Here is a 27,653-nt window from a genome sequence, read left to right on the forward strand (position 1 = left end):
GTTAGCAGTCCACTTTTGTCACTATGTTAATGGTGAGAAATATTTTCATATCACACATAGTGATATTTTGGAAGAGGAATTTCTTGCCTTGTGTTTTGATTGAGCTTAGGTACAAAGTAATCTCTGAACTACTGAGCTGTAATAAGACTGGCACAGTTCTAAGCATCCACAAAGAAAAAACTGCAAAGGTTTAAGAAATTTAAAGTGAAGAGACAGCGAGTCTCTAATACAGACAGGCAGAGTTAGAGGGAAGTTGAGTAGGAATTTTTAGAATCACAGATTTTATATTAAGAATGTCATTTTCTCTCTGTTTTTATTGTAGATTACAGAATTTTTTTATTTTTATTTTTTTTAATCTGACAAATGAGATGATTGTATCATCTGATGCTGATGCTCCTGAGTGTTGCTATAGTAAAGACACTCATGATTGATGAATTTCAAATCAACATCTGGTACACTTTTCCCTGCTCTGGTTCAAACAGATATTTAAAGGCACCTGTAGATTCTAAGATATAGTTGAAAGATCTGTTTCAGACACCTGTGTATAATTAAGGCTGAATAGAAGCCTGAAATACATTGTTCAGTTCATTACATTTGAAATCTATGTAAAATGTACCACTGCATTGCAAACTACTAGGGTGGCATAAACGCAGCTTCAGAAACTCCATCATACAATGTCCTATGATGGTAATATACTCAGTGCTGAATAAGGCGGGATCTAAATCCTCTATTGACAATCATCCTATTACTCTGGTGAGATATATACAAATATCCTAAAATATGATCTTTTTCTTCTCGTTTTACTGGCTTTTCTCAGTTCCATAGGGGATTGCCAGTGACCCTAGGAATAATGTCTCTGTTTTAACATTTTGAGTTTGTACAAAAATAATCTGGGCACATTAAGAAAATGAGATATAATCAGTCTCTTCATTCTGAAGTGAGAAGCAATGAAAAGTATGACAGTATAACATAAGTGTTTAAAGTGAAGAAGGTCTGGCAGATTGGAATACCATCTGAAAGACACCGAGCAGAGACTCCATGAAAGCCCCATCTTTTGTGAATACCCAGCAACGATCACAAAATGCTGAGGTGAGCTGAACAAGAAAGTTTTACGTCATTCAAGGAGAATAGCATGATTGCTCAGCCATCCCTTACAAGAGGTAGAGGTGAAATGGTGTGTATCAGAAAGTCATAAAGATTGATGGCACCTGCTGCTTCCAAATGTATCTATCTGCATGCAAACCACTTCCAGCATGAACTGATGGAAAACAAAAGCTGTTTGCCCAGGAAAGGTGCTTTAGCAGGCTTAATTTCCATAGCCCATTTACACAGCTGAAGCAAGAATCTAATAGGTCCCAGAGAAATCAGCTGGGTCATGATAAGAATTCAAAGCCACAAAACTAAATAAAAAGAGATTATTTGCCACATTGCAGTAAGCAAACAGTAAAGTCTTAAGTGATCAATACTGGACAAGAGACATGTCACAAACTTCATGTATAGGTCAGGCACACACAAAGTTTTTTAAATAAATCGACTGACTTCTGGACAAGGCACATAAAATGTCACTTTTTATCTCTCAGTTGATATTTTTCTCAGAGAGTAAAAAAAAAAAAATCACCTCCCTCAGAGATTTGATCGAAAAGATAGTCACTCCTGATACAACTTTAAGGGGAAAAACTGCAATCAAGTGGAAATTTTTGTCAGTACCTTAATCTCTGATTTGTAGAAGGTTGTGCTTTGGGATATTTGGTATGTCTGAGAATTGCCACCAAAGAGCCCTTCTGTTCTTTAATGGCTGCACTAAATCTTAACAAACGTGAGCATGAAAACTATTGTGCTGTACTTGTGAGGCATATATCAAAGTTATATTTTTTTAAAGCTTGGAAAGGCAGTTGAATCATGCATGCTCTTTATGGAGCTCTGATCAGGCTGATAAAGGCAGTTCAGCTTCAATAAATGCTTTTTAAGTGAATGTTTTGGAAAGTGAATAGGAAATTCAAAGCTAAAACTGTTGCCAAACTGCTCCCATAGCGCTTTGATCACTTTGCTACTGACATTTTGTTGAAAATGTCTTGTTTTTATTAAAATGTTGGCATCTGGGGATTCAGAAAGTTAACTGTAGTCACTGAAAAAATAATATACAGTAAAACTGAGTGACATAACTTATTAAATACTTTGTACATATTTCTTAAAAAAAGAAAATTTTTCCCTGTGGGGTCAAACACAGCTTTGCACTTCTCTGAAAAAAGTTCATATTGTTAAAGCAAGACAAGTGCAGAAGATGAATCAAACAGCAGTGCTTTGCCTGAGGCAAATCCCCTCAAGTTATAAGGATTTACTATGAAAAAATGTAGACATCCAATAATTTAAAAATTAATAAAATACAAAAAACATATTAAATAGAGAGTGTGAATTTTCTGTGTCATGCTTTTGTTAAATATTTAAGTCTGATTATTTTCTGTTGAAGGACATCAAGGACAAGCTGTCGTAATTATCTTACTTTTCTCATTACACAGAGTACACATATGTCTTCAGCAGTATGAAGTTCCTTACTTCTCAGGTATTACAGCTTGTTTAATCTGCTAGGAAATTACCAGTTTAGGCCTGGAATCTGACCTCTGTTGTGTGACCCTAGACATGTGTGTAAAACCACAAAAGGTGATTTCTACAAGATAAGTTGCAGTGTGCTCATATGGATCTAAAGTAAGAAAAAAATCCTCTGTGTTAAACTTCCTTAGAATCCAATATATTTAAGAGACATCAGTTCACAGCATGGAGTGACTCTGTTCCAGTGAAGAAAGAGATACAGCCAGTCTATCTGAAAATGACAAAGAAATCCACTTTGGATTATTTTCCTTTTTATTCTAGACGCATTAACAGCTAAGAGCCGAGAGAGATGGAATCCTGTCTGACCCTGTTGCAGGCTTGATCAGCTGGCATTTTTCACCTGCAGTAGACATTAGCCTGGTATCTCTCAGACCAGTGATCATTCTACATATGCACACCTACAACTGTTTCAGAAATAACAGCCTATCAGAGTGTAATGAAATGGCTGGAATCTTCTTTTTTTACCTCTTTCCAAATGTTGAGAATGCATGCAGCTCATTAAAAACTAATCCTCTAAAAAGATCTCAGGGAACTGATTATTTTATAGTCACATATTAATTACTGGTGATTTAGGCATGAATAATTTTTTTTTATTAAGTCATGCACATAAAAAATATATCCCCTCAAACTAATTTCATTTTTAAATTGCTGTGTTTTGCAGACAACTTCAGGCAATACATTCTAGTGAGTACGGCTGGAGCATTTTGTACACATTGATCAAATTTCAGATTTAATGAAGATACGGAATATCATTCTTTTCCTTTGATAGTGGCAAGCAATCAGGCACTAAGAAATTAAACATGTCCAGATTTTCACAATGTGTGAGAAAAAGAGTTGTGACCAGAAGACATCCAGTTAATAAGAATCACCATAGGAGGTCCAACCCTGGGACCATCTGCTTCAGAAGGAGAAACAACCAGGCCTGGATGCTTCAGCTGAGATGTGTAAAATGTAATAGAAAGACATGGAATATTCTGCCTCCCATGAATGCCTCCTCTAAACTTCTAAGAAATTTAATCATTCTTTCAGAATACCTTTGCATTAACTGTTATGAATCAAGTTATTATTATTATTATTATCAATATGCATTTTACAGAGAGAGAAAACGTAGAATTTTAAGACCAAATTTTAGGTGTCTACAAGGTAGGCATAGAAGTTAACAGGTAGATCAATGGAGAGGTGTCCTGGTTCAGGCAAGGATAGAGTTAATTTCACAAGGAGCCAGGAGAGGTGACCCAAACTGGCCAGGGGCTATTCCATACCATGTGACATCATGCTCACCATAAAAGGGGGGGGGGGCAGGGGCTAGTCGGGTAGGGGAGGGACAGCTCGGTTGCAGTGGGGTTTCAGGACGGGCTGTGTCTGGTCCATCGGGTTCGGTAAATCGTTCACAGTTATCACCATTGTTACTATCTGTTATCAGTACTGTTTTGATTGTTTCCCTCTCCCTTGCTGTCCCAGTAAACTGCCCTTATCCCAACCCTCGAGGCTTTGCTGTTGTTTTTCCGTTCTCCTCCCCATCCCGCCGGGGGAGGGGTGAGCGAGTGGCCACGTGGCGCTCAGCTTCTGGCTGGGCCTAAACCACGTCAGTCCTTTTTGGCACCCAACGTGGGGCCCGAGGGGTTGTGATAACGACAAGTATGACCCAAGTGTATTAAAGCAAAATTGTTATAAGCATTTATAATGTTATTGAAACAGTCGCTGGTCATAATGATGTTCTGTTTGGTCACATGGCTCTGTTTTGTAAACCCATGTTTACTCTATGCAATCCCTGTGGTGCTGTTTATCACCTCTGGGAGAGGGGTTCGTGTTCTCATGTTGTTGTATTGTGTGATAATGACTTATGATAAGATATCATTGACAGTCATGGGTCTGAGCTGGTACTTGTACGTAGCATTTCGGTCAGGCCTGTACCTCAGTCAGTATCTTTCAGAATTGATTAATAATTGCACCCAATCTATGGGGAAGACAGGGGGGGATACCTTTTCCCACTCTTTGACCTCCCCTTTTCCTTTTTCGTTGGTCATAACAATTTTTGAGAATTTTGAATACCCTTGGAATGTTCAGGCCAGTATATTCCTATTGCTAGGTTTCCTGAATGTTGTCCAACTCCTGTTCAGGGTTAGCAAAAATCTTTTCAAGAGTACCATCCAGGGATCTTCCCCAAGGCTGGTCAGGGCTGGCATGGCATGTGGGAGAGTATGGGCGGGTATCTAGAGACCTTTTCACCCCCAATGGTTTGGAGCTTTGCTCCCGAACAACTGCAAGACCCTGATAAAATGGTAGAATATTTGAAAGGAAAATGCTGTGGGGATTCTAAGGAGACACAACTTACTGCGCTGTGCTGGGCCCTGGCCACAATCTATCAAACACTGCTTGACAGTAGACAGCACCACCCAGAAGGAGAGAGCGGACCCACAGGCACTGCAGCTGCCCAGGCCCCCGCAACAGGCACTGTAGTCGAGCCAAAAGATCAACCCATACCAGTATCAGTCGCCCCTATACACAAAAAGAAATACACAAGGAAATCGGTTCGCTTAGTGAAAGATGATGATGAACCGGGACCATCACGAGAACAAGAAGAAGAGCCAGAACAAGAAGTGATCACCCAATCTCTGTCCCTGAGTGAGCTGCGAGATATGCGGAAAGACTTCAGCCGCCTTCCAGGGGAGCATATTATTACCTGGCTGCTCCGCTGCTGGGATAACGGGGCCAGTAGCCTGGAACTGGAGGGCAGGGAGGCCAAGCAGCTAGGATCCTTGTCTAGGGAAGGGGGCATTGACAAGGAAATTGGGAAGAAGGCACAAGCCTCTGGAGGCGACTCCTGTCAAGTGTGAGGGAAAGGTATCCTTTCAGCGAAGATGTCGTATGTCGGCCAGGCAAGTGGACCACCATGGAGAGAGGTATTCAATATCTGAGGGAATTAGCTGTGCGGGAGATGGTTTATTATGATCCGGACAATGCACAGTTGCCCACAGACCCCGATGAAGTCCACTGTACCCGACCCATGTGGCGAAAATTTGTGCGAAGTGCACCATCATCGTACGCCAACTCACTGGCAGTAATTGACTGGAAGAGTGAAGAGGCACCCACAGTGGACGAAGTGGCTAGCCGACTCTGGCAATATGAAGACAGCCTTTCTTCCTCCGTCGTCTCAGCTCCCATTGTTAATATTTGTTATCAGCACTGTTGTTGATTGTTTTTCCCTCTCCCTTGTTGTCCCAGTAAACTGCCCTTATCCCAACCCTCGAGGCTTTGCCGTTGTTTTTCCATCCTCCTCCCCATCCCGCTGGGGAAGGAGTGAGTGAGTGGCCGTGTGGCGCTCAGCTGCCGGCTGGGCCTAAACCACATCAAGAGGAAAAGTACATACCTAAAATATATTACTTAGGTGTTTTATTCACTCTAGTCAGCTCCAAAATTATTTTCACTGTAAGAGAACTTAGGAAAAAAAACCAAACCACCCAATGTGTAATAGGTATGGAAATCCTTTCTGCAAGATCATGTGCTAAAAATTAACATTCCTTCAAAAGATGATTGTACAAATTATGATGAAATAGCTTTTGGCTCAGGAAGTCCTTGGGCTAAAGACTGTCAGAATCTAAGAGCATATTCATGCCTGACCTGCCACAAATTCTTACCCATACTTTATTTGCAGAAAGCAGAGTAAAGGTATCTTAGGCTTGATCGAATATTGGCAATCTTATTCTCTTAATAGGTAAAAAAATCCACCAATAACTTTTCACCATAATTTCATCTAATTTCAAGTGTTTATTTGGTCCACAAACCAGTCAATAAATAACATTTATTCTTTATTTTTCTTTGGACATAGTTACAGTAGATATTTTCAGTTTTCTTAAGTTTGAATCTTTGTAGTAACAGTTATGATGATGATGGTAATAACAGTAACTAATAAACTCTTTAATAATAAAGCTTCCATCTGCAAATCAACATTTAATCATTAACTCTAAGTGGTTTATACTAGTTTCTTAAGAATGGCAACAGGAAAAGCTGAAGGACCTTTCCCTAGAAGTTACACCAAGGTAGATGACACAAAACTCCATGGCTATGTATCACAATTTTATATATCATTGTTTAGGAGGCATCTAATAAAGATATGCCAGGGGGCACTCATTATATTGTGTCCTCAATTATATGCTCAAATCAGGCACTTAACATTCATTCAGAGCATCCCAGGCCATTTGATACTACAAGATGTGTACAGCATGCTGGTAGTTGATGCTGTGCCAGAACCTCTTCACAAGACTCTCCTTACCCATACCCTGGGTTAAACACATTGTTAAGACTGTACAACCTTTAAGTATAGCCCTACTTAAAGTATAAAAGTCTGCCTAGGTGTCATAGTAAGTAACAAAGGCCTCGTGGAAAAGAGGAAGGCGTGCAACAGTCGTAAGGTTCTAGTCCTGATTGCTCATCTGGGACTTAGTTTCTCCTTTTGTGGGAAATGAGCTCACAACTATCATTCCCTGTCTCCCTTCACAGCTGTGGGAGGGTTATGGACCAAAAATCTTTTGCTTAGTGTTTTGCAAGTATGCTTTCTTGAATATATTAATGTCTAGCAGGCAGTGACAACTGTGGGGTTTTTTCTCTTTTTGTGCTAGTTGGTAGGACTATTGGAGATCAGGAGAATTCCTACCATTGGAGAGGAAGGCAGAATTTATGGGAACAGGGATCAAGGCAATACTAGAGAATTGACCATTCATAGTGGATTGACATCGAAGATTTTCTTCCTGAGAATGAATTCTACTAGAGAGGAGGGGACTGAGATTCTACAATTTCAGTTGGTGTAGTCTCATTATCTTCCATCCATGAATCGCATTAGAGATGGGAAAGATTTAAGGAGGAGCTGCTTAGTCACAAAATGTATCAAGATTTCAAGAAGTTTCATGTGAATAAAATGGATTTTCATTTTGAGCCTCTACTTTGATGAAGAGGTCAGTATTCCCTTAAATAAATAAATACATAAATAAATAGACAGATAAATACATTCTGACATGGATGATTGCCTTTTAGCAGATATGTGCTTTGCCTTGTGAAATTATTTACTGTGACTCCTGTTTATTAATTCCCAAGCATATACTTTTGATTGTATAATCCATATTAACTAGGAATTTATTTTTTTATTTATTTTTTTTAAGAATAGTGATTAAATTGATTGGTGTAATTTTGTGAGCTAGCAATTTATGTCTTACTTATACTTCATGATTCACTGAAGTATAGAAATTAAATTTTTAAAAAAGAGTGAAATGAGGTGTCCTTATTAAGAAGATAATTTTTATACCACTAGTGATTTGATTGAGTTTTCTGCTCTGTTTTTTATATTTCTATGAAAACTGTAGATTTCTTAGCCTAATCTCTATGTCCTTTTCACATTGGTTCTGATGAACAGTTCTTAATCCTTGTTTTACAACAACACCCTAGAGGAGCTGAGGAAATTTATGTTTCATTCATTATGATAGATAGACATTATTCTATAACATTGTTCCTGGGTTTTAGAAAATGAATTGAAATGCCCTATACAGAGAGTTACTCTTTATTTTGGCCTACAGATTTCAATAACAGTTTTTAGAGGGTTAATTCAACACTTAAGTATTACTTTTCTTCACCATATCTTCAGTATTCCTCTTTTAACATAAAATTAACTTTACTCCAGTGGCTTTCTTCCACACAAATACACACCACACACACCATTTTGCATAATCGGCCCTGGGTTACGCATCTGCAAACATAATAGCTAATTTTACCGGATAGGTGGTGCTGTGATTCTGTGTATCAAAGGGCAGACTCCAGCCATAAAAGCCGACAGTGAGTACCTCTTCACATTTTATTCTGAAAAGCAACTGGCATTTTTTCCCCTCTCTGCTCTGAGGGAGCTCACAGAATAATAGGTGAAATGTCAAGAATAATTAAGAAAAATGATGGTGTTATATTGCAGCACAAGAAATTCATCTTTTCTGCTCTGATCTTCCTGCCCACCTTCTCTTCTGCTTTTAAATGTCATCTCTGTTCTCAAATTATTTAGGATAGGCCTTGAAAGAGGGTAGAATATTTTTTAGGTAATTTGACACACTCTTTCGGTTGAATTCCTGATGGTTATTTCTCTCTATATCCCTCCAGTTAAAAAAGCTTCTTTTAATTCCTTTTCTGACTATGTTGAAGTATGGTAAAATTAAATACAGATGTTTTAGTTTCATGGCACAAATGGAGGAAAGAGTTCAAACCCAGATAACCTCTTCTTCCCTCTTCAACTGAAAATGGTTTCATATATTTTATTTTACCATCACTCCACTGTCTCTTTGTTCTTCTGTATATAAGTTGAGAAAACTCTTGTCTACTCATTGGAAATAAAGTGTCCAGAATACACCAGTGCAAGACCATTTTGAAAGGCTTCAGAACCCAGGCTTGCTTCAGTTTTACATCAGAGATTTGTTGCAATGGATTAAACAATAACTACAAGTATCCTGCTTTCTAGTGATGCAGGGGATGATGCCAGTTTATATTTTACAATTATATCTTTACGGGGTTTTAAATTATTTTGTGTAGTGTAAAACCTTGATAGAAAAACAGATTACCCTTTCATTGGGGGACTTAAGTATTTGGAGAAGAAAATAAAGAGACTAGGCAGCAGAAGAAACTGAACAAGAATAATGAATAATTGTAGCAATTCTACAGATTGATACAGATCACGCATACAATTATTATAAAACTTAAAAGTATAAAACTTTTGTTGCCTAATATTATACAATAGATAACTAGGACTAAAAAGCTTATTTATTTATTTATTTATTTATTTATCCCTTTAAGATTTTTCTTGCCTGATATTCCTGACGAATCCTTGACCCACTCTCTCTTTACCTTGTCTGTAATTTCACCTTTTTTATCTTTCATGGTTCAAGTCTATATAGTTTTTTCATAATTCTTTCCAGTAGTTTGGCAATTTTCTCAGATGCATGAGCCAAGATTATGCCATAATACTGTATTGAAACTATGTTTTGGATCGTAGAAAGATGGCACTCTAGAAAGTTTAAAAGCACTCCAGACTCCATTGACTAGACACTCAATTCCACTGCCTGATCATATCTCTCTAATGTCATTTGAGATGCCCTAAGGTGTCAAAAACATCCCCATGGGACTGATGTGATGAGAGGCTTACAGACTTTGAGATCAAGACCCAGGGAAGATATACAAGACCATATCTCTGTTTAGCAGCTGTATTGAGATGCAGATATTCAACTCCGATGGGAGTTTATACACATAGCTCACACATAGATACCTAAATTTTAGTGTCTTTCTTGAGAGCTGAATCCACCTTAATTTTTAGGTAACCTGAGTTAGCTAGGATAAATCCCAGTTAGTTACCTTGTAACAAAATAGATCAGATAATTTAAATATGTGTGGAGTATTTTGCTCTACTCACGTACAACCTGGGATCACTAAAACAGCTTAAGTTTGTGATTAGCTTGAGTTCACTGTTACAGTTTTACCCATTTCAATGGACAAAAAATGAGGTAGTAAGTGTATTCTGTAATCTTGTCATGGTTTTGCCTCAGCTGGCAGCTAAGTACCACACAGCTGCTCACTCACCCCTCACCCCTGTCCTGTCCCACTCAGGGGGTGAGGGTGAGGTTAACTTTTCAATTCTCTGCGCTGTAATCAGAAGTAACGACAATTACTTTAGAGGTTCAAACCAACTATAAATTTACTTAAAGCTCAGTGGAATTACAAAAGATAGAGGCTTGGCAAAGGTCGTAACAATGCTCAAAATTTAGCAGAACTATGAAAGGTAAGGGTTTTAGCAAAACGTGTGACGATATTACCCTAATGTGCCGAAAATTAAGTTACAGACAAAGAGAGTGATAGAGAGGAAAAGAAAGAGAGAAAGAAAAGAGAGAAAGAGAAAAGATATCACCACCCTTGGATCCAACGACGTTCTCTGCTCGTAGTTGTAGTCTTCAGGTGGTGGCCGCGCACCAAAAACTTATTTTCCCTTTTTTATAACCCGATGTGCCCGCCCCATAGGCGGGGGTCTGTCATCACTGAGCAGGTGCAGTATGTGCTCAGGAATGTTCAGAAATGTTCTAGAAATGAGTCGGTGGGTTGTGGGGGTCCTGGGAGTCTCACTGTCCCCCCCCCCCTTCAGGGCTGACCAAGTGAGTGGTGATCTGTCACAGGCACATGGTGCACAGGGCACAGATGGTCATTGTTTACGTGTTTCAGGAATAGAGGAGTGGTGTCACAAGACGTTATCCTGCCTCCGCAGGCTCCGTCCTTGTTCAACACTCCCTGGTCATCAGCCCATCCCTGTCCATGTCAAGACGGGTGTTTGCGACATTCACTTGGTATCAGAGTCTTACAACCCTGCAAAGGGGATGGGGGGAGAATGGGGAAAAAAACCTCATGGGTTGAGATAAAGACAGTTTAATAGGATAACAAAGGAAGAGAATAACAACAGCAACAACAGCAACAATGACGACAACAACAGCAGCAGCAACAACAACAATAATAATAATAACAACAATAATACAAGTGATGCACAAATATGATTGCTCACCACATGCAGAAAAACAACAACCTGATGCCCAGTCTGTTTCAGAGCAGCAATCCTATCTCCCGGCTAGCTTCCCCAGTTATATATATAGGGAGCATGATGTTCTATGGCAGGGATTATCCCTTTGGCCAGTCTGGGTCAGCTGTCCTGGCTGTGCTCTCCCAGCTCCTTGTGCACCTGGCAGGGTGTGAGAAGCTGAAAAGTCCTTGACTTAGTGTAGGCACTACAACTACCTAGTATCAACTAAAACCATCAGCCTGTTATCAACATGATTCTCATACTAAATCTAAAACACAGCACTATACCAGCAACTAGAAAGAAAATTAACTCTATCTATCTCAGCTGAAACCAAGACAAATCTTCAAACCTTCTGAACTCTTGTTTTCAGCAAATGAAGTAGATGCAAACACAGGAAAAGAAATAATTATCATTCAGTTACTGCAAGTCTGTTTATTTGTAGGCAATAAACATGGCTCCTGTTTGGAGAAGGATAGGTGGAGGAAGCTGGAGGTATATTTTTGTCCTTGTTCTTCTTGGTTTTGCTACTATTAAAACGAGGCAGGAAGAGAATAATTTTCCTCTACCAAAAAACTTTTGAAAAATTTTCTTATTTATAATGCAATTTGAAGAGGAATGTTACATACAGTTTAGTTCTGCACATTTCATGCCATTGTATCTCCCAGTATAGTTTGTCAGAAGTGTATTGGACTAGAGGAGATAGAATTGTATCTTTTGGATTTATTTCTCTCTATACAAAGACTAACTCATTTTCTCAACAGCTGTGTCAGGTAGATCAATCAATGTAATAATATTTTGTGACTCACAACCACAAAATTGTAACAGGACATCTTGTAAATGACCTCTAGCCACATACTGTTAAGCTTTTCTTACCCACTCAGTCAACCAACCTGAGATTTGTCTCACCTAAATTGACTTATCTGAAGTTAGACATTCAGTCTAACACTGATGTCTAAAATGCCTTGGTAGTCAATAGGAAAAAAAATACCAAACAGAAAGCCAAAACCACTTGTGGTCAGCAATTTATCCCAACATGAAAAGATATTTCTTTATTACAGTGAGAGGGAATCTGAATGACTTATTTAGACTAGCCTCCTGCTTTTTTGATTGGCTTAAGTTATACGGGCTTTTTCCTACCCTACTTTCTTTAACAGTGGCTTCTGAAAATCAGGATTAACCACTCTAATCTTAGTAGCTCTACTTCGCATCAGGTCCTCTTGCATCAGGTTTTCTCCAATTACACTAACAATTGGGGAGAGAAACTGAACCTAATGTCTCATACAGTTTTTCATGAATAAAGTTGTCCCCAAACAGCTGTTAGAGTTAGGTTCTCAAATTTCATGGTCTATATCCTTACTAGCAGTCATTTTTATTGTTTCATTTTTTGACAAATGAGAAAAGTGGCAAGTTAGGCCTAATTAACAAGACAAGCCATCAATAGTCTAATTCTCTAATTTTTCCACTTATGAACACATATTGTACTAATGATAGCACTTGCACAGATATTAATGTCTTCAGGTACAAGCCAGTAAAATTTCAGCCTATGGAGTTTGAAAAGATGAAATCAAAGACTGGTACATTACTACACCAAAATTAAATCTACTGTGTTTCAGAAAAAGGGAAAAGAATTGATATCAGGAGTAAAGGGAAAAGTAGCATGCTATTTCCAATAAATAAAAAGAAAGTGACCATTTCTGAAAAAGAGATTAAGAATGGCAGATGACAGAAGTAATTCTGGTGTTATAGTATAAACTAGGGTAAAGTGCATACAATGAAAAGGATGTGGGCTCCTTTAAAAAATGTGGGTAGAGTTTACACACCTCACGGCATAATTGCCATTAAAAACACCCATGCTCAGCAACCATCTAATCTTACTGGCCTAACTATGTTTGACCTAAAACTTTCCTGATTACCTGAAATTCCATTTTTGCATATGCCTAGAACTTCTCTTGTCTCGTCTTGAGGATGCAGAGCCCTCAACTAACTCCTCATGGAATTCATAAGTTACCTAAGAAGACGAAGGTAGTAGGACTGAAGGTCTGAAACTTGTATTTTGAGCGTGCCTGACATTTACTGAGCCACTTATAAAACAGTTTCAACTGCTTTGCCTTTAAAACACAGCTGTCAGAGAAAGGTGATGAGGGGAGGCATTGCTCATGTTTTGTATGACAGACTCTTGGTTAAAGAAATCACTTGGGATATCTGGGTTCGGTATCTTTAATCTAAAGGATTTCAAACTAAAATCACTTTTTTTTCCCAGGAGTGTGCCCTAATCACCACAGAAGCATGAGGGAGGAGGGGAGGAAATAAGAAGGAGAAAAGAAAATGGGGATACCCTTTTCACCTCATGATGAAGTTCTGTCACTGGGTAGTCAAGAATGCAAGATTCATGAGCCCTGAAGGAGAACAAACACAAGTCTTCAGCTTTAGAGTTAAGAAATTCAGAGCTAAGGACAGGAATCAGTACCCTTAAAAAAAGAAAAAAAAGTGAGCTTTGTTCAGAATTGTTACAGTTATTTTCTCTCTCTTTGCATTCTTGGCCCTAAGTCCATGGTAGACAGAGCTATCTTCCCAGTACTTATGTCCACCTCTGCCCACCGTCTCAATGCAGTAGGGCTTCCTGAAAACAGACGGTGATGCTGCAAGATATCCCATCTTTGTACTGGTAACAGATCTAGTGATGGTAGTGCAAAGATAATTGAAGTTCACTACTCTTCAGACAGCAAAAGGATCTTTCATTCAGCAATCAGAAAGCAGCTTGGTGATTCACACAAGATCTTGTTACCCTTCCATAAACATCCTCAATATTTTCTTTCTCAAGAGAAGTAAGCTGGAACAATGAGAATGTGTTACTGGCTTCAGCACTTTTCCACCTTCTTGTTTCTGTTATGACCAGTTGTAGATATTCTACCAAAATAATCTGAGTCCAGCTTTATCCCACAAGAAAGTTTCTCTCCCTCTTTATTATTTATTTATTTATTTATATGTTTGTTTGTTTGTTATAGGGACTGTGTCCTCACCCCATTGATTTTTCACTTTTTTGTTTAGGGAAAAAATGGTATTCTATTCAATGTATTATAAAAGTATCAAGGGCAGAGTATGTAGGATAAAACAAATGAAAGGTAGGAGCACACAGTCTCAAGCAATTAAAAGTGTAGGGTATGTCGTTGTAAATGCCACACAAGCCAGTTTCTTTTATCACTTTGGAGTATTTAATCTGATAATGACCCAAAACACATTAGCAATACTGCGAGAGGGAAGCAACAGATAATTAAGATGTCAGTCACATTCTCGGACAATTCAGTATCTAGATATTAAATGGGCAAATGCTGAAATACTGACTGTATATGGCTGTCTGGTTAACTCTGAATTGGATTCGCTCTTACATGTCATCTTGCTCAATGTGAATGATTTTAAAGTGATAGAAAAAAAATCTGCTTTGTTAACTTCTTTTGCCCACTCTGCTTTAGTGTAAACAACTCTTGAAGATGTAATTTAGAGCAGAATTGATTACGTTTTGTGAATAATTCTGAGTATTATATGTATGGGGATTCTCTGATGCCACAGCCCCACAAAATGTCCAAATCCAGTTTAAGATGACATATAAAGAATTAGCAATGAAACTGGCTCCACTTATTAAAATGATGCTGATTTTGGAAAGATTTAAAACCAAAACAAAACCCATGTCGATGCCAATTTCCTACACTTCACAGTGTATTACAATACCTCAGATTTTAAAATATGTGTCTATAAATTCTCTCAGAGACAGATACTGGTACAATGTTTCTTTTCATTTGTGTTAGTGTTGCAGTCATGCACAGAACCATTGACTTAATTCACCAGTTTAAACCAACAATGGTGCAGGTGTTTTGTGATATGCTGGGGGTCATCTGGACTCCCACAGTTTTTATACTGAGCAATAGAAAAGAAGCATTAAGCTTAGAAAAGGGAGAGCAACTGACTGGCATTTGTGGGAATCTCCTGGCTTGTAAAGATATCCACACTGATTATATGGAAATCAGAGGAGAGCCAGAATAACATTTGGATTCAGATTTTGAACAAGCCAAAATATAAGGGTTTAGTTCATTTTATTATAGAGAGAATGGCCAAATGTTGGGTTTGGATACAGTTTTGAATCTAATCCTGAAACATCACTCCTAACATATTTGTCCTGACCTCAGAGGGACAGCAGTGGTTTTGTCCCGATAAGGCCTGGATGACCAATACCTGCACTATGTGGTTCATCGCTTTCCCTACAACAGCTCCTTTGCAGCAATTCATTTTGAGAGAATTGTATAATTTCAAGTTCCTCCACTGAAGAGTTTCTCCTGCCTGCAGTGAATTTGAGCATTCAAAGTTCCAGGTTGGTTCAAATTACAATTATGTGTCATCCTCCCTGTCCTCTCTGTTTACCTCTCTGCCTTGGGCACAGCCATGTACCTAAACATAACCCTACATGCTGTAGTCCTGAGCAGTTCAATAGAAATATACTTTCTGGAACTCAGCAATGATTTTGGGACTGAATGTCATATTTGCATTTGTGAAGACATCTTTGCATTTGCCACAGAGAATGGAATTGTGGTGGAAGAAACACTTAGGAATTCAAATTTGCAAAAAGAATTAATGCTTTAAGAAAGCAGAAGATAAACCATTTATCAAGCAATTGTCAATGTTTACATTTATACTTATAAATCAAACTGCCAGAGAACATTAATTGTGATAATTATGGGATCATTGTACTATTGTACTATTCTTGGACTATTGTTAGAGAGATCCCTGACACAGTTTTGATCAGGACAAATAACTTTCTAGATGAAAAACTGAGGACAGTTCAGAGGTTCACACAGGCCATGGACCATTCCTAACAGTCAGAGTGTGTATCTGTGCCCATGGTGGGGCAGGGCAGGTAAATAACAGAGCTTAGTTGAACACACAGAGACATAATGTGCTGGTTTGTCTCAAGTTCAGAGAATGCTCCCTAGGCCATTTTATTTTTTATTTTAGTTGCAGAATCACAGATTTGTAGGGGTTGGAAGGGACATCTGGAGATCATCCTGTCCAACCCCCCCACTAAAGCAGGATCACCTAGAGCAGGTTGCACAGGATCAAGTCCAGGTGGATTTTGAATATCTCCAGAGAAGGAGACTCCACAGCCTCTCTGGGCAGCCTGTTCCAGTGCTTGGTCACCCTCACAGTGAAGAAGTTTTTCCTCATATGTAGGTGGAACTTTCTGTGTTACAGTTTGTGCCCATTGCCCCTTGTCCTGTCACAGGGCACCACTGAAAAGAGTCTGGCTGCTTCTTCTAGACATCCACCCTTTAGATATTTATAAACGTTTATAAGATCCCCTCTCAACTTTCTCTTCTCCAGGCTAAACAGACCCAGCTCTCTCAGCTTTTCCTCTTAAGAGAGATGCTCCAGTCCCCTCATCATCCTCATAGCCCTCCCCTGGACTCTCTTCAGTAGTTCGCCATCTTTCCTGAACTGGGGAGCCTAGAACTGGACACAGTATTCCTCATGTGGCCTCACCAGGGCGGAGCAGAGGGGGAGGATAACCTCCCCCAACCTGCTGGCCACACTCTTCTTAAAGTATCCTAGAATAATATTGGCCTTCTTGGCCACAAGGGCACATTGCTGGCTCATGGATAACTCGTTGTCCACCAGGACACCCAGGTCTTTTTCCGCATGTCTTTCTTCCCAGCAGGTCAACCCCTAACCTGTACTGGTGCATGGGGTAATTCATCCCTACGTGCAGGACCCTACACTTGCCCTGATTGAATTTCACATGGTTCCTCTTTGCCCAACTCTCTAGCCTGTGAAGATCTCACTGAATGGCAGTGCAGGCTTCTGGTGTATTGACCACTCCTCCCAGGTTAGCATCATCAGCAAATTTGCTGAGAACTCTGTCCCCTCGTCCAGGTCATTGATGAATATGTTAAATAAGACCGGACCCAGCACTGACCCCTGGGGCACACCGCTAGATACAGGCCTCCAACTAGACTCTGCACTGCTTATCACAACCCTCTGAGCTCTGCCATTCAGTCAGTTCTGAACCCACCTCAGTGACCACTCATCTAACCTGCACTTCTTAAGCTTGCTAACAAAGATGTTATGAGAGACAGTCATAGGTGAATGCTCTAGCATGTCCTCTATATAATCCTTTCTCCATAGACTGCTCTGCTATCAGAATTCCAAACTATTTGGGCCATTAAAATATTAGAAAAAGGATTCTATTACTTTAATCTAAAAGAAGCTGAAAAACTGTTCATGAAGGATGCCTCCTGTTTTCTTATGTGTGTATTTATACTCTAAGATTGTTGTTGAATAGCTGATCAAAACACAGGAATGCCATTTTTGCAGGTAACTTCAACAAACTGCCATTTGATTTAATTCTTATTTGAAGGCAAAATAAATATTCTCATTACAGTACAGACATAGTTTGATCTAGAAAATAAGGTACCATGTTTCAATATGATCTGACTGGAAGCTACCTTTGATCACTTAAACACAAAATTATACATGTATAGACTATTTCAGCTCCTATGACCCACCAAAGTATGAAGCTACTGCACTATAATCACTACCAATAAATCATTAACTATTATAGAAATAATTTCAAAATTCAATTATAACATCAAATTTTGAATTAAATTTCATAATACTCTGAAGCACTAACATTTTATTTAATTCTTAATACACTGTGATAACAGAAAAATGTTTTCTGTATCATTGGAAGTGATAAAACTATAATCTTGTTGTAACTTAAAAACTTGGGAAAATTTTCTATTAGCTCTTCTTTATAGTTGTATGCAAAGACAGATCTTGAATGCTGCCGTTTATTCTCAGAGTATATGCACCACAAAGAGTAGCTGTGCAAGTATCTTCAATTTTAACAAAGGTCTTAAGTCTCCTCTAAAGGTTGAAATGTTAGCTCTAGTTTAACAGTTTTATTTGTTATGACAATTTTGAATTGTAGACAAATATTAGTAGCTGTCCTAAGTCCTTTAAGTAGTTTTGTATCTGGTACTACAATGCTAGTAAATACTAATGACTTTCATTAATAACACTAAAGCTGTAAGCCTATACAAAAGTAAAGTCTTGGTCTGTTGTCCATGAACCATACATATAATTTTGGAGCCCTTTAATGTCTTCTAAATTAGAAATACTTTTTTTCTTTTTTTTTTTTTTTTTTTTCCTTTCCTATCGCCATCCAAACTTTGGAGAGAATAGATTTAAAAATAGATATTCTTCATTTGTTTTCCAACAAGCCACTTCTCCTTCTCCTAAGTTTAAATGAAAAATTGATTTTAGGGTTATTAATAAGTGTATAAATGTTTGTCTTTTAAAGCCTTTAGAAGCTTTTATTAAATAGGTCCACATTTAATGGAAGCCCTTTCAGGATATTTTCTGATAGGCCTTAACTTCTCTCTGTCATAGGAATCACCTGCCATTTACACAACACTAAGTTATCTAAAAGGTCTTTTTTAGATGGAAGTCGTTCTTACTATCAACCACTGAGTTGAGAACTTACTAAACCCTGAACATCACATGAATAGTTGATTTTGCGTTCAAACAATTAATAGTAAGTACATTGCCAGACACAGCATTAGTTGCTGTAAACAATTTTGAAAAACTGAAAAAAAATAACCTTTTAAAATTGCAAAAGCTAATGTATCCAGAACATTAAGAATGGAACAAATTTAAGAATGTAAGGAAAGCTGGATGTGCATTGCTATGAACATATACTGAGTTGTATAAAATTTGATCATGAAATACCAACACTCATAATTAGGAAAAAATGGTAGGAGGATAGAATACATTTGTGTGGTGGGTTGAGCCTGGCTGGAGGCCAGGTGCCCCCCAAAAGCCGCTCTGTCACTGCCCTCCTCAGCTGGGCAGGGGAGAGAAAATATAATGAAAGGCTTGTGGGTTGAGATAAGGACAGGGAGAGATCACTCAGCAATTACTGTCATGGGCAAAACAGACTCAACTTAGAAAAAAAATTCATCTAATTTATTACCGAGCAAAACAAAGTAGAGTAATGAGAAATAAAACTGAATCTTAAAACACCATTTTTTTTTCTTTAAATTTTATTTTTTTCAGTTAATGACTTAATATACAGAAATAAGAATAGGTACTCATCCCATGCTTGCAAGTAAATCTTTATTTCTTTGTGCTCTCTCCTTTCTTCAAACAGGACTTTTTTTCTCCAAGTCCTTCAAAATATATTAAGCTATGACGCTGGCCAAAATTATTTATTCTTCTGTTTGCACAAAAGCAACTACATCAAAAGGTAGCTGCGAGCAACAGTTCTTTTTTACAGTATATTCTGAGCTTGAACAGATCTCTCAAACTTCCTCCATGTCTTCTGTTCCTCTCAATCAAACTAACCTTTAATGCCAGTGGTAACAGTATTAAATTAGTCTAACCTTTTGAAATTTCAATTTATTAATCTAAATGATGGATATAAGAAGGAAAATAAATCTAAGATTATTCCAGTATTTGGGAAAATATTTCACAAAAGAATTATAGACAATAAACTTAAATTTTCTGATAACACACTGAGTCTGAATCACATTTCTCCAAGTGACCCCAAACTTCTTCAGTAAAGAAAACAGGCAATTTGGTCTCTTATTGATTGGTAGAGGTCAAACTACAGTCAACTTTTTAACACAGAAAATGGGACGGGACCACCAGATAGTTATTATAAGCCAGGATAAGGTTACTATGCAGACAGAATGTATAAGTGTTAAACCAATCATTAAAAAAAAGAATCTTAGTTATACTGTATAATTTGTATGAGGATTTTAGGCAGATCAGCAGATGCATTTCCATCTCCCTGTTCATCTGTTTCAATACTGAATTAGACACTACTTTTCGTGTGTAATTAAGATTGCATCACTTTCATATATATCCAAGAGAAGACTGGTTTTGAAAAAACATCCATGATGGCTTATGATTCTAACACTAAATTAAACAGCAGTAAGTTTAAATCAAAATGTAATGTTATAGTTTAACAGGAATTTTAAATACTGAGATTTAAGATTTTAAAAGAACTATCAGAAGCTGTTAATTTCTTCCATTTTTTTGATCTTTAAACAGAGGAATTCTGATATATAAATATGGAAGCATTATAAGAATATCATAGTGACAGTAAGAATTTATGTTCGACAAATGTTCACAATGCCCAAATTTTATTTCTAGATTTCCATTGTTTGTTGCCTGAGTTCGGTAAATATCTTTCTTAACCTGTAAATCAGAGACGAAAATTGTAGTGGTTTCTTTTGTGAAGCATACCATAAGAGCTGCTTAATATTGTTATGAAATTACTACAACTGAGTAGAGAATCCCGGTCTGCAGAAAACAGTAAATGATTTTATAACTGAAATGAACCAAAAATATACTGAAGCAAGTTAAAAAATAAGGAATGTTTTCACACCTATCTGTATTGGGTTTGCATGGCAAAGTTGTTTTGGTTTGGTTGTTTGGGGTTTTTTTTTTTGGGGGGGGGGGGGTGTCTACAGGGGTGGCTTCTGTGAGAAGCTGCTAGAAGCTTCCCCTGTGTCTGACAGAGCCAATGCCAGCCGGCTCCAAGATGGACCCGCCGCTGGCCAAAACCAAGCCCATCAGTGATGGCAGTAGTGCTGCTGGGGTAACAGAGTTAAGAACAGAAAAAAAACAAACTGCAGCAGCAGCAGCCAGAGGAGAGGAGTGAGAAGATGCGAGAGGAACAACTCTGCAGACACCAAGGTCAGTGCAGAAGGAGGGGCAGGAGGTGCTCCAGGCGCCGGAGCAAGATTCCCCTGCAGCCCGTGGTGAAGACCATGGTGAAGCAGGCTGTCCCCCTGCAGCCCATGGAGGGAGGATGAGGGGGTGTAGCGATTCCACCTGCAGCCCGTGGAGGACCCCACGCCGGAGCAGGTGGAGACACCTGAAGGAGGCTGTGACCCCGTGGGAAGCCCATGCTGGAGCAAGCTCCTGGCAGGACCTGTGGCCCCATGGAGAGAGGAACCCATGCCAGAGCAGGTTTGCTGGCAGGACTTGTGACCCCATGGGGGACCCACACTGGAGCAGTCTGGTCCTGAAGGACTGCACCCCATGGGAGAAACCCACATTGGAGCAGTTCGTGAAGAACTGCAGCCCATGGGAAGGACTCACATTGGAGAAGTTTGTGAAGGACTGTCTCCCATGGGAGGGATCCCACGCTGGAGAGGAGCAGCAGAGAAAACGTCTGATGAATTGACCACAACCCCCATTCCCCGTCCCCCTGTGCCACTGAGGGGGAGGAGGGAGAGAAATCAGGAGTGAAGTGGAGTCCAGGAAGAAGGGAGAGATGGGGGGAAGGTGGTTTAAGATTTAGTTTTTATTTCTTATTATCTACACTGATTTGATTGGTTATGAATTAACTTAATTTCCCCAAATCGAGTCTGTTTTGCCCATGATGGTAATTGCTGAGTGATCTCTCCTTGTCCTTATCTTGACCCACGAGCCTTTTTTAATATTTTTTCTCCCCTGTCCAGCTGAGGAGGGCAGTGATAGAGCGGCTTTGGTGGGCACCTGGGTCAGCCAGGGTCAACCCACCACACTCTCAAAAGCTAAACAGCTCATTGTGATGACCAGGCAAGGTGGTTTTTTTCTTTTCTATATAGTACAGCACAGTTTTCCACTGTATGGGTGACAAGAAGATTTTCAGTTGTCCTTGAAGTCTCAGATATTGACAGCTACTAAATTTATTGGTGCACTGATTTGATCTGGGATAGCAGGTCAGGTTTCTTTATTCCATGTGCTTTCAGAGGTTTAACTCAATTCCCTTCTCACTAGGCCATTTTAACTTATAGTTCCCAAGTTGCATTTGCAGCTGATGCCTGTAAATACAAATAAGGCTTCTGACACTAGTTCTGAATACATTGGGGGTGTTGCTAAGTGGATTTTAGTCTCACTAAGGTTCAGTCCTAAATGTAAGTACCTACTTTTATTTGATATGGCCTTACTGGAGTTCCAAAATACTGGGCCAGCAGATATGGTGTAGGCCTTATAGGAAACCCAAAACTTTCTGGAATACCACAGTCTAGGTAAGGTATCCCCAAGAACACATAAGGACACTAGATACCTATGTTTTGGCAATTCAAAGCTGTTCTATGAGTCTTTGTATTAATCAAATGGCTTCTAATCTAGCCCATAGAGATGGAAGCAATAAGGAGCACCAGTAAATATTACAGAGTTGCTGAGGTTCTGTGTTTCTGTCATATAGGCTTTATCAGAGGAAGGTGGTATTAAGAGAAGGAACACGTATACCTCTCTACTCAGATCTTGGTAGGATCAGGGTATAGAAGCCTACATTTAGGAGTCTAAAGATTGACATTCTCATGTGAACTAAGGGTTTGTTTCAGTCAGTTAATTGTCATGTCTAGAGACACCCTGTGGGGTTTTCAGCTTCCTATCCAGTGTGACACAAGTCTCCTGTAGGTCCTATGCAGTTTCTGTCAATCACATATGGATTTCACAGATACACTAGGATATCTCCTATGGCACTGGATACCTATTGTTTGGATGAATCAAACTTTAAGTATCCACTGAGTATAACAGGAACTTCATAAGTTATGATCACTGTTACGTGAAAGCTGCACTGGAATTCTGCTGCCTGCAAAACAGAAACGAATCCCACTGCTAGTCATTGACTAGAATTAAATTAAATTAAAACTGTTTACACTGTATCCACAGAGAAGTGTTTTTCTTGCTAAACATTTTTTTTTCTTTTCACAGACAAAGATTTAATGAACTTATAGATGTTTTCTGTAGTGTTGAACAGAAAATAAAATACTAAAAACCCCAGAAATATATGGAAGACATTTTATGAAAGTTGTGATCTCAAGAAGTTCAGTGTTATGTTGTGAAAAGTGCCACACAAAAATAGTACAGGAGAATCTAGTGGTTATTGCAGTTGGTGACAACACAACATGGAAACAAAATCCCAATAATTTGGATTGCTTAAGTAGACCTTTTTTGATGTGTCTATTAATAAAAAAAAAAAATAATAATAAAAAAAAAGATGCAGTAGTTACCCTTTGCAGAACTGCATAGGTATTTTGTAGCTCTGGAGCTGTGAGAAGTCCAGCACAATACTGAGAAACAGGAGAAAGAATTTACGGAAGAACACAGACTGGAGATGTACGAAAAGGTAAGTCCAAAGTCAAGAGCCAACGTCAGGAACAGAGAATTAAAAACTGGTCAGGAGCTAGGAGCTAGAGTCATAGGCTGTAAGTGTTAAACAACAGGAATTAAGCACAGGAACAGACAGAAATAGGTGTTCTAGCATAAAGATAGCTACCTTTATGACCATTATAATGGCTGATAAACATTCAGTCTAACAAGATGAGCAGTTTAAAAAATAAGAGAATTCATTGCATTAAAGGGAACTGATATGATTTTATTTTTTTTTTTTGCCTTCATCACTACCATAGTGCTATATAATTTCATTTATTTTCATATTTTTCCATAAAATAATGAAGATTTTCTGAGCTATTCACTACGGCCTTTCTCCACACCTGGCACATATATTGGATAGAGTAATATAGGTTGAAAATATTTATTACTGCAGATATTACTATGTTTTATAACATTTCTTTTATATTTTATGTAATAGCTGGATCCTAAAGCCACATAATTTCAAAATGGAAATTCAGATGTGTATGGGAGAGGACAGTAAATAAAAGAGAAGATAATTTCTCACAATCATGAGTCCTTCACTAACCTGATCTTAAATAGATATACCAAAAATGGCAACTAGGTCAGATGACAGAGGACAAATATAAAACAGTATGACAAACCTGTAGGTTGAAAGTCACCAAGCTAATGAATGAAATAATATACAATCAATCAGCACTGTTACTAAGACAACCTTATTTAACTATATAAAAGGAAAGAGGAAAGGAATTATTGCATCATTCTGTGGAGAAATTCCTCAACAATACCAAGACTGAACTTTTTCATTAAAATTGCCCTTAATAGCCAGATAACCAACACAACTCATACCACTTCTTTAGAAGTAAGGAGTCAGGTACAAACAAGAAAATAAACTAAGTGATACTGAAGAAAACTCAAAGATTCAGGAAGAAAGTATCCCTTTTTTTAAGTTCTCAGAAATGCACAAGTTTCAAGTCATGTTTAGAATGTGCTTATTCTATTGCCTAAAGCTACTGGTACTTTCTTTGTTTAATAATTTAGGCATTAGCTCACTTGCCTGGGAAAGAGGTTTTATTCTTATTATTATTATTCATGCTTATACCTAAGAGGGCATTTCAGCTCTTGAATCTAGATTAACCTGGGTTCTTAAATAGCAAGGTTGGGGATCTGGCAATAGCAAAGATCTTAAATAAACCCATTTCTTTGTATGGTACATATACCCAGAATTCAAGATGCTAACTGCTGTGAATTCCATTTCTGCTTTTCTACAAGTATCACCCTTTAGATGGTTGTCTCATTACTTTGAATTTCATTCTTGGAACAAGGTTTCTAAGTCTTAGGCAATACAACACTATGAATCATAACACTTAAGGGCATTTGCTGAATGTCTGCTTTAGAGATATGCTGTTAGCATTTATCTTTGAGAACTCATGAAAGATGGATGAGGTCCTAAAGACTGAGAACACAAAACAAAAAGACAAGGTGCCTATCTTTGAAATGGAAAAGAGTGGGAAAACAGGTGAAGAGGGAATAAATGTTGACCAGCTAGTCAACTTTATTTTCCAGAAAAGTACCAGAACAAGTAATCAAATAAAATGTTTGTAACTACACAGAAGATAACAAGGAGGTAAATAACAGCAACATGTTAAGAACACCTCCTGTCGAACAATTCCATTGTTTTTGTTGTTGTTGTTGTTTTGGTTGGGGTTTTTTTTTCTTTCCTATGACAAGGTAGCAAACCTTGTAGATAGAGGACAAGCTGCAGATTTCCCATGTCTTGATTTTACAGAGGCTTTTTATGTGAGTTATTATTAATGAGGCTTTCCAAATAGCTAGGGTATATTGTATCAGGTTTTGCAGGGCTCTACCTAGAAGCCAATGCTACTTATTAATAATGATTTGGACAATGCAATAGGAAGACAAGATTAAAAGTGAAAATGACCCCAACAAAGTGGAAAAACAGCATGACAAAATAAGACAGCATCTTTCAAGACTGTTTCCCAAGTCTTACAATTAGGTAGAAATAATCATCTCCACAAATACAGGCTAGGAAACAACAGATTATATGGCAGTTATAGCAAAAGATCTGGGAATTTTAATGGCTCAGTAATGCTGCCCTGAGTCAAATAAGGAAAATATTTTAATGCATGTAATTACAATATTATCTATAACTTTATGAAGGCCTCAGTAGCACCTGAAGAAAGTAACCGTTTGAAATGCTCTGGTACAAATTGTTTTGCTTTTGGTTCCACTGCAGAAGGGTGTTGGTCTCCCTGTGTTACAGCCACCAAACTCATATGGAAGTCTCAAATACCATATAGGTCATTTCAAATGGCATTAAACACCCATGTTTCAGCAACTGAAACAACGTTCAGGTGTTGAGATATAAGCTACATGTCTACATGTAGTCAAGGAAGATCTAGCCAATATGGACAGCAGAGTCTGTAGGGATTTGGTTCTTTTAAGTAAGGGTAGGCTTCAGATGCCTCATGTGGTGCCCGAAAGATTCAAGAGATCCAAATGAGTAGGGAAAATGTGATACAAGGACTTACATGACACCTTTGTCATCCTGAAACTGCAGTGTTGGACCAGAAATGGTGTCCCAGAGCATTTCAAATGACATGATCACCTGTGCAATTCTTTAGCTTAAACCTTTATGCCATTCTTTTGCTTTAGAGTAGACCAAATAACTGCCATTGGCTGTTTTAACCAGATAGTTGCTATACAAGAACATTTCAGATCTACATCAGATGTGTTGACCCCTCATGTAGACAAAAAGTTAGATGTCTACAGAATGAATATCGCTGTCAGGGCCCTGAGGGCACTAATGGGCCTGACTGTCCCTGACCAGCCTCTCTGAGGCATGAAATGGAAACAGCAGCCCCGCATGGCTCCCCATGCTTATTCATCACCTTTCAGACCTGAACTGCTTTAGAAAGGCAGTTAGAATCTGGAGTCAATTTAAGTTTAAGAGCTTTATAAAAAATACGGGGAGCTGCCATGAAATAAATGAATTATGTAATGACTGAAAGGATGTTAGACAGATTTAGTCAAGAAGGTGAATCTTGCCCATGTGTGAGATGGATATTTAAAACAACAAGGAGGATCTTTATGCAAATAAATCTGTATAAATAGCATACACAGAAATTGAGCCTGGAGATGTGGTTGAAGCTTTTCTGCTTAAAGTCCTCTTTCAGTATCTTAATGATATAAATGCATAAATACTCAAAAAAACTTTACATCTAAGTTAAATGTCTTGGAGAGGTGAAATGACTCCCACCTTGAGCTACTATTACATTACCAAAACAGTAATGACAATCTGTAAAGGATTTTGAGAAAGACAGGAAAAATGATTGAAAATTGAACCAATTTGGTCATTTTTCTTACATCTGTAGTGAAATTCTCTGTAGTTGGGCCTCCAGTGTTATGTCCTCTCTGGCAAATTGGACACTCTAATTGGGAATCATTCAGAGAATCAGTTGAAGTCCCCAGCATACGTTCTTGCAGTTAATAGACTGTTTCATACTGATCTTCTCACTGATTTGTAATGTTTAAATTATTCTTTAACTCATTCACAGACATCTATTGTATCTCAGTCGATACACAATAAATTTTTGCTTTGTCACCTTTTTTCTGGTAGATATAAAAGGGCATGAATGTATCCTGGGTTATAAGTTTTAGGGTTTTTTTTTTTTAATTTTTATTTTTTTATTCTTACCAAATTTTATGACAAAATTTACTTCAAGGTTAAATGTCACTACAATTATATTACTTTCTCTGCTGCATGAGCTACCTATTTATACACAGAAAACATTTTGTGCAATATCATGCAACTGTGAGGTCTGCAGTGCTATCAATTTCCTAACCAGAACTCACCAGTTTTGTACATCCATTGATATTACATTTTCCTAAGTGTATTATTACCTTGTATTTATCTAAATTAATTCCTTTGCTCTGAAGGAACCTCTTATGACAGGGTATAATCAGTCAATCATGCTTCATTTGTAGTAATTCAGCATGACAAGTCATACTTCTGCATTTAAGTGACCACATTCATTCTGAATATTTGCATGCGTGTATTGCTAGATCTTTGCAGCTCCTTAGTCACAAATTCACCATTGCTATTGTTGGCTCACAGTGACAGTAAAAATCAAATTTAGCTGTCTTCATCCAAAGAAGGAGACAGAATTAAGGGATAAAGAAATACATCAGGTACTAAAGACAACTTGCCTCTAAATATGGCCTTGATGGGACAAGTCTTGCCCATGCAAACTGTGCA

The sequence above is a fragment of the Balearica regulorum genome, chromosome 1, assembly GCF_011004875.1.
Source record: "Balearica regulorum gibbericeps isolate bBalReg1 chromosome 1, bBalReg1.pri, whole genome shotgun sequence".
Taxonomy (NCBI): domain Eukaryota; kingdom Metazoa; phylum Chordata; class Aves; order Gruiformes; family Gruidae; genus Balearica; species Balearica regulorum.